The following is an 8,154-nucleotide window of genomic DNA, read 5'->3' on the forward strand; positions in this document are numbered from 1 at the left end:
ATGACAATATTATAATAAAGTTAGTTTTCCATTTATCTTATAGGAAGGAAAAATAGCTTTACATTTCGTTATTAAAGGTAGATTTTTGCTGACTAAACATAAGTATGTTTATAAACAGTTTTACAACTATTTGGTACAAAAATTGAGCGAAAACAATATAAGAATTAAACGAAGGAGGAGCACGACGCTGATGCGTACGTTACGGACGCCACACGCGAACTGACCTTATACTAAAAATGTTTTCATGTCTGAAAGAAAATCGTCAAATATTGTATCTATGGTCCATAGACTATGGATGGATGAAGTGATCGCCACCACTCTTCTTTCAACTGCCTTTTGAGTAAAGATGAAGCTCGGTTTACTTTTATATCGTATATTTTCTTCACAATACGCCTTATTGTCTAACGAGTAGAGGCGGCGATGGTGGCGATGTGTCTGGGCGTCTGACTATCGTATATTTCATATTATGTATTATATATTTTATCTTATCGTATTAATTGAACCATAAAAGGGAAGTCATGAAAACGTACAAATATACAGTCGAAAATTATCTTGGCACTGCTCGGCGCTCAGAATAACCAGTAGCAGTGGCGTATTTACGGGGGGGGATATGGGGGATAGATCCCCCCCCTTGACCTTTTTTTTTTTAGGTAGCTATAAGTTGTCTCATTTTCTCTAATATTCTTAATATGATATTACTTTCAAGCATGTATGTTTTCTGTTTTCTAAATGTTCTAGTCGTGGTAATTGTACCGCTCTGATAGTCTGGTATACTAATCTCCACTAATCGTTTATCGTTGGCGGCATGTACGACTATCAGGCAACAAAAACTATACCTATATTATGGTGTATTGTATTTTGTACGTTTCTGCGAATTATTTTTCATGCAAGAGTGTTTATAATAAACCCGATAAGCAATCGGTAAACAAAACAAAATGACCATGAAGACCGTGGATTAACCATAGGGCGGCCGGGCGGGTTTATTTTTAGAAAATTTGTTACTAATAGATTTATGGCTAATGTATAGCTATATATATATATATTTTATCGTATGATATCGTGATTCGTTAAAAGTAGATATGTACGGTCGTTGGTCGTTGACGGATAGCAACGCCGCGCCATTCTGAGTACTGACTTACTGCCGAATTGACTATTGATCGACTTTATTTTTTGCGTCTTGTAAGTTGTAACTGTGAAGTTTTAAGACAATATGAGTAATACTCAAAAACAAAAAAAAACTTTATTTTCTTATTTTAGTACAAATAAAAAAATTTGTTTGGAAAATGATGAGGTAATTATAAAGATTAATTCTTATTTTGCCTTGATCCTTGATTCTTTTTAATTATAAAAACGGTTAATGTATCAAGCAGGTTATTGGAAAAAACAAAATTGGAAATATGCCTAAAGAAATTGCAATACCTATATTTAAATTTACTGTATTTTTGAGCTGATACAGGTCATTTTTTCGGCCGAACTTCAGCAACATTACTTACCAATTCTCCTGGTGATGTTACAACTAGTGATGGGGATAATCGAATGATTTTAATAATCGAAATAATGACAACAGACCATTTACCAAAAGAAAATAAATTAAATTATTCGAAAAATTGCGTGTCTTACTCATTTCCCATTGGGTACTAAATTAAGAAGTTGACTGTCCATCAGTATTGTATTGTAATTGCTAAAAATAATAAAATTACTGAATTTAACTGAAACTACAGGTACCTATTTGATAAGGGGCCCAGGTCTTATAATTTTTGAAAGGACCTATCGGGATTTTCCTGGTATCCCGGTGGGCCAGTACGCGCCTGTATGAGCTCAATTTTTATGATATCGATATCACGAAAACTGCTTTATAAAGATCACATATATAGAAATATATAATATACCAAAAATAAAGTTTATAAGGTTCACGTAATAATGATTGTCATAAACTGGGGAAGAGCCAGTGTTTCAAAACTTATAATAAACGATGAACGTGTATTTTAAAGAGAATATTATCTGATTTCTGAGTACAAAATAGTAAATAAAAATTTATAATTTACCGATTTTAGCATTTGATCATCGGACAAAGAATTGTCGACTTTTTAAAATGTCTTAGAGTAGGGCATTTGCCATAGTCTGTCCCTCCCCAAATGACGCCCCTGGGAAGTCGCGTTGAACGCTCTTACGGGTATGGAACACGGTCCTCGGCATGGTATAAGGATCGGCTGAACTAGGATTTGAACAACGTCCGTCCTTGTGTTCCTTCAGCACGTCTCGTCAATATTTGCGAGCCCGGGGCTAATTGAGGACACGAGCAAGCGTCTCGAAGCGTACCGAAAGCATATACGGCCTACTCGCAGTGCTGCAGCGGCACTTCGTCCGTTCATCTATGCGCGTGCGCACGGCGAGGATGGGTACCTGCTGGGGCCTACCCACACGCGAGGGTAAGTCTGCCCACGCGCACCTTGGCGGTATTGCGACGGATACACGTACGCGGCACGCACATGCGTAACACTGCAACGTAACGGTACAAAACGATAATTATTATTACACACGCGTGCCCGTACGGTGTGTGCACCGTGTACCTGCGCGTAGTAAAGGTACGCTCTTACGTGTTATTGTTGTTGTGCGCGCGTGTGCTGTGTGTCGGGAACCGACGGTCCGACAAAACAATCTGCACGTGCACGGTACACCGGCAACGTGTACCGCCAGTGGCACACACCTCATGGGTCAATGGGGTCAGTCGTCCCTCCCGAAAAAAATTGGTTAAAAATATTTGTAATTTTCTAAATGTTATTTCAATTTTGAACGTGTGAAACTTGATTGGACCTAGGCTCACGTGCTCAAGTGTTAAGTTCCACTACCTTAAGCTCCAAAATTACCTTTATTTGGAGTTGCTTTGCTAATGTTTATGGGTAATGGGTGGGTGGTCGGTATTAATATAATGTATTCGACCCATGTCGGTAAGACGAGTGTGCGCCACTGTGTACCGCTATCTTTGTCGTCACAACGTTCAACAACGTGCAGTCCGGCGGGGGTAGGTGTCCGTGTACCTGCCTACTCACGGAGTGCACGTTCGCCTACGCGGCTAAGGCGTATGTTCAGATGATATTGCGAAGCAGCCAAGACAAGGGTTATGTATTTGTATGTTCTGAGTCTATCGGAAAACCCAATATATTTTCTGAGTCCGTTTTTATTAAAAAAAAAAATAAGGTGGTTAATTTCTTATTTAAGCTAAGATCAATTTTTTTTTTTTAATGGACTCAGAAAATACATTGAGTTTTTCAATGGACTCTGAACATACAAATACATACTACTGGGGTCCATCTCCGGATGATATCGGAGACATATTGTGTCAACCAGAACGACCAGAACCGGGCAATATATTATAACTGAGCGGAATGTTTCAATACCTAAAATCGTTCACGGTCTCCTGTGAGAATAAACCTCACTGTTCGAATAATAATATACTTGATGCGGAGAAAATGATAGATGTAAGAAATAAAAAGTTAAGGCGCGTGCATCCCCGTGCAAGACGCTCTCGGATTTACATCATATTTATCACGTTTATACACTTTCAAAGGACATCCACACTAATAGTCACTCAGTTTGTCATATTGGATATTGTAAAGTAAAAGAACAATTTGTAATAAATTTATTTTTGTGTGCTCTAGACACATGCCTATATTCGCTAGCTATTATTATGATTTGCACCTATTGTACTATGACTGCTATATGTATGTGTTAGTGAATCGTAATCAGTAATCGCAACTGCGTGCACTGTTCTTGTGGTACCAGCCGCAAGTACACAATACAATACACTTTAACAACAATATCGTTACTTTGTCAATGAAAGGAAGGGAAAAACAGTTATTTCGGACAGACGGCCACGGACCTCGCTTATTATAGTAATAATAATAATAAATAATATGTAGAGCTGTACAATGTGAGGCGGAATTTATGACAATGGTGCGCGCGCGTATACGCGCGGTGCTTACCATATGTCCTTTACAAGGACAATGATTGCACCGAAATTGCGTTTCTTCCTGCTGCATTAGGCAGTCGCACAGGAAGTAAATATACATGTGTTTACCTTGTGCTCAACAGTGTGTATACCTTACGTATGTATTCATTTATATATGATACATATATATATATATATATCACTCGTATATTATCTACGGTACAACGTGGCTGTGCAGTATTCGAAAAATACGTGCACATATAAGTACACGAATATACATCACGTACATAATAATATTATATATACTATATAGTATTTCGAAGTGTATGAACGTGTGCTTGTGTGGCGTATTAATGTGTATGTGTGTGTACGTAACGTAAAATAACAATATTATTATTGTGGCCACCGGAAGCACGCAGCGACGGCACACTATTGTTTTAGGACGACAGACAATAAAAAAAATGAAAATAAATTAATAATAATAGTAAAAAATATGTATATAATATCACAAGTGTTCACATTGTGGTAGGCCGGCAGCGTGTGTGGGAAGCAGCGCACACTCACACAAACGGTACTTTGAAAGAAGAGCGGTGCAGTTGCATTTGCACGCTGTAAAACATCCCTCCAAACAATAGTAACCCGTTTACTGCTTGGAAAACGAAAGAAAAGACCCACCCCCGCTGGTTATTTTTTTGATTCTTTTTGTGAAAAAATGAGCTTCTAAAAAACAACGTCGAGACGTATACTATCTAGACGAATACAGCCGTTGGTAGCGACTGCAGATAAAGTCGACACAGCTATTTCCATACCTGTGCAATCATAATTTAACGAGTGTTCAAGAGGTGCAATGTACCAGAGTCTTAGATTCAGGTCCTAGATTTTCTTAATGATTTTAAATATATTGTTACACAACATAACAAAAACATTTTAGTATCAAATACTGAATAATGATTTAAAAAATTATATAAATATTTAACCAAATTGTTTATGAGACATTAATTTATTTTTAATTCATTCATACTACCTCTCCGATCCACCAATGGCCTTCCTTTATCGATAAATAACAATATAATTCCTCAACATGATAACACTAAATATTTAGGCGTCTATTTAGACAAAAAACTAAATTGGGCCTACCACATAAAAAACAAACGAAAATCATTAAACCTACGTCTTCATTCTCTGAGACATCTTCTCCGTTCTAATATGCCACTTAATATAAAACTTAATGTATAAACAAATTATACGCCCAGCCATGACATACGATATTCAAATTTGGGGATCCGCGAAAAAATCAAATATCTCTATCCTTCAATCCTTTCAATCAATTAACCTACGAATAATAACAGGAGCACCATGGTATGTTAGTAACCAAACTCTTCACAAAGACCTAGAAATTCTAACACTTCCTGAACTTGCTTCTTGCTATTTTAAAAAATTCCACAGTGACACACAAAACCATCCTAACCCTCTAATATCTAATCTCCATAATTCCTCTAACCCTATTAACTCATTACGGCGACTTAAAAGAAACTGGGCTAAAGACCTTCTCTAACTCATTTTAGCACAAATTTTAGTTTCACAATTTTATTTATTATTCTTTTTTTTTTTTTAAGTGGTGTCAATGGGCTCCTTCTTCATGCACGATATTCATGCGTTGTGACATATTGTTCAGACATTTTTACTTATTGTATTATGTATACAGATTGTAATATTTTCTTAATAAAAAAAAAAATAAATAAATAAATTCATTCATACTATTATTATTATTATTATTGTATTATTTTAACGTGCATTTAAAAATTTTTATATGATATACGTACATTTATTTTCCCTCCGATTATTAGTTATTCTAATTACCTAATCTTGGTTTACCAAAACTTAAATCTATAATCACTGAATTGTTCACAAGAGTCGTTAGCGCGTATAACCCGATACAGGTTTAAGTTTTTGCGCGCGTCGTATACGATGTACACATTTATGCGATTTAACCATGCGCGTAAGCATAGTGGTCAGTGTAATATGTATGTATTACATCCGAGAGGGGTGATCGGACCGAGTGTTCATAACGCGTAGTTTTGGTGGTTTCACTGGAGTGTATGCTAAACATACCAGACAGGAACTAATCGATGTATTATAATATATACATGCATGGTATTAATACCGGTCAGTCTTTCCGTTTCCATAGTTGTCCATGCATTTGTAATCGATTATTGATTATAAGTGTAACATCCATTTAGTGTAATCGTAGTTTTTACGAAATGGATATCCAATTCATGAACTTAGACCATACCGTGTATGTCATTTTTGGGTACATGTAATGGACATTTATTTTGACCATTTCGGGAAATGGATAGCCGTATTTTACACTGTACGTATTTTTTTAAATGTTTATATTAAACGAATAACTTTTTGTGAAATCGAAATTCAATTAAGATATTATATTGTATAAATGTATTTCTATATTTAAAAAAAAAAAAAAAAACTGTTATACAAATAATCTGAAAAACTTTAACTATTATAATTCGTTATTATTTACATTGTTTATTATTACAATTTGAAGTATTATGACACCGATAATTTCACTAAACAGAAGCTTTAAAGCAAGTACACAGTGTTTCAAAAGTCTTCATCCGATTACGAACTGATATAGTTCGGCAACAGTTAATCGCAGGTTAATGACCGATGTATTAATGGAAAGATTATATAACTAAGTTTATTTTTAGTTATTTCGTTGATAAATTTGGCACCGTAATGGTTAGTGAACTAGGAACCGTTAGTTTGTTTCGTTATGACGACTCCACAACAGAAAGCGTTTTACGTCCTACGTTTCAATAAGTGCGAGTCGACATTAACCATTCAACGTGATTTTCGAAGAACTTAGGGAACTGAAGCTCCTACTACTCAAAGGATTCGACGTTGGCACCAAACGTTCCAAGGAAGTAGTTGTTTGTGTGCACAGAAACGCTCAGGTCGACCTCGTTTCTCTAACGGAAACATCGAGCATGTTCGACAGTTTTGTTCGAAGTTCATCCCTGGTCACCACATTTCCCTGACCTCACAGTATGTGATTTTTTTTTATGGGGCTACATAAAAGATAAAGTGTATGTACCACCATTACCTACAACTTTGGAAGAGCTTAAAATTAGAATCAAAGATGCTGTTCATGCCGCGATATCAGATATGATCAGCAACGTTTGGGAAGAATTTGATTACCGTATAGATGTGTGTCGGGTAGCCGGTGGGGGTCATATTAAACATTTGTAACCAAAGTAAATAAAACTTGACTATTTTAAGAATATATTTTACTTTATTTTACCCTTATATCTTCATTTTTAATATAAATATAAATTTTTGAAATTGGATGAAGACTTTTGATACACCGTGTATATTTACTAGTTATTTATTGTCCTTTACACACACAACTAGAAAATCCTTGTCCCCCCTCCCCCGAAATGTAACCAAGTATTTCACGTAAAGTTATGACTCTATCATAATCAACCTCTTCAGTTTAAAAAAAATTATATGCTACAAATTTTACATTTGCAGAACTGTATCATACTTTTATTAGCCAATAAATAGTTCTAAGTTGATGAAGCTAATGTTCATTTTGATTGATAATTACAATAATTACATTGGCAGGAACTGATGAACCTCTGTCTACTTTAGGTACAGCTACCAAAATACAATTACCAATTTTAAAATTAGGAACATTTGCTTTGCTGACCTGTAAACAATTTGTTCAGGTAGCACGGCACACCTCCCAATTTCTGCATGTGATATATTTTTTTTTTTAATTTGAATCTGTTATTGTTTAAGAATATTGTTCTACAAAACAAAAGAATTTATATTTTATAAAAACCGTATTATAATTTAATTCAACTAGGAATGGTTGCCATTTGGAAATAGATTTTTCAGTTGAAATGAGTTTCTCCACACTTCGGAGACTAAAAACCTGGCTTCATTCAATGATGACTGAAGATAAACTATCAGCATTATGTCTAATTAATGTATATCATAAAATAGATATTCTAGATCAAATAGATCATATTATTGATATTTTTGCCAATTTTAAAAATAGACGACTTGAATTTGTGTTGTAAAAATTGTTGTTTTCTTTTTGTTATAAGATTTTGTAAAATTATATATTCCCCCCCCCCCCTAACCAAGGCTTTGGAGCCGCCTCTGCATGTACTTCGGTTATA

Source organism: Sipha flava, unplaced genomic scaffold, assembly GCF_003268045.1.
Source record: "Sipha flava isolate LNK unplaced genomic scaffold, YSA_version1 23_pilon_pilon, whole genome shotgun sequence".
Taxonomy (NCBI): Eukaryota; Metazoa; Arthropoda; class Insecta; order Hemiptera; family Aphididae; genus Sipha; species Sipha flava.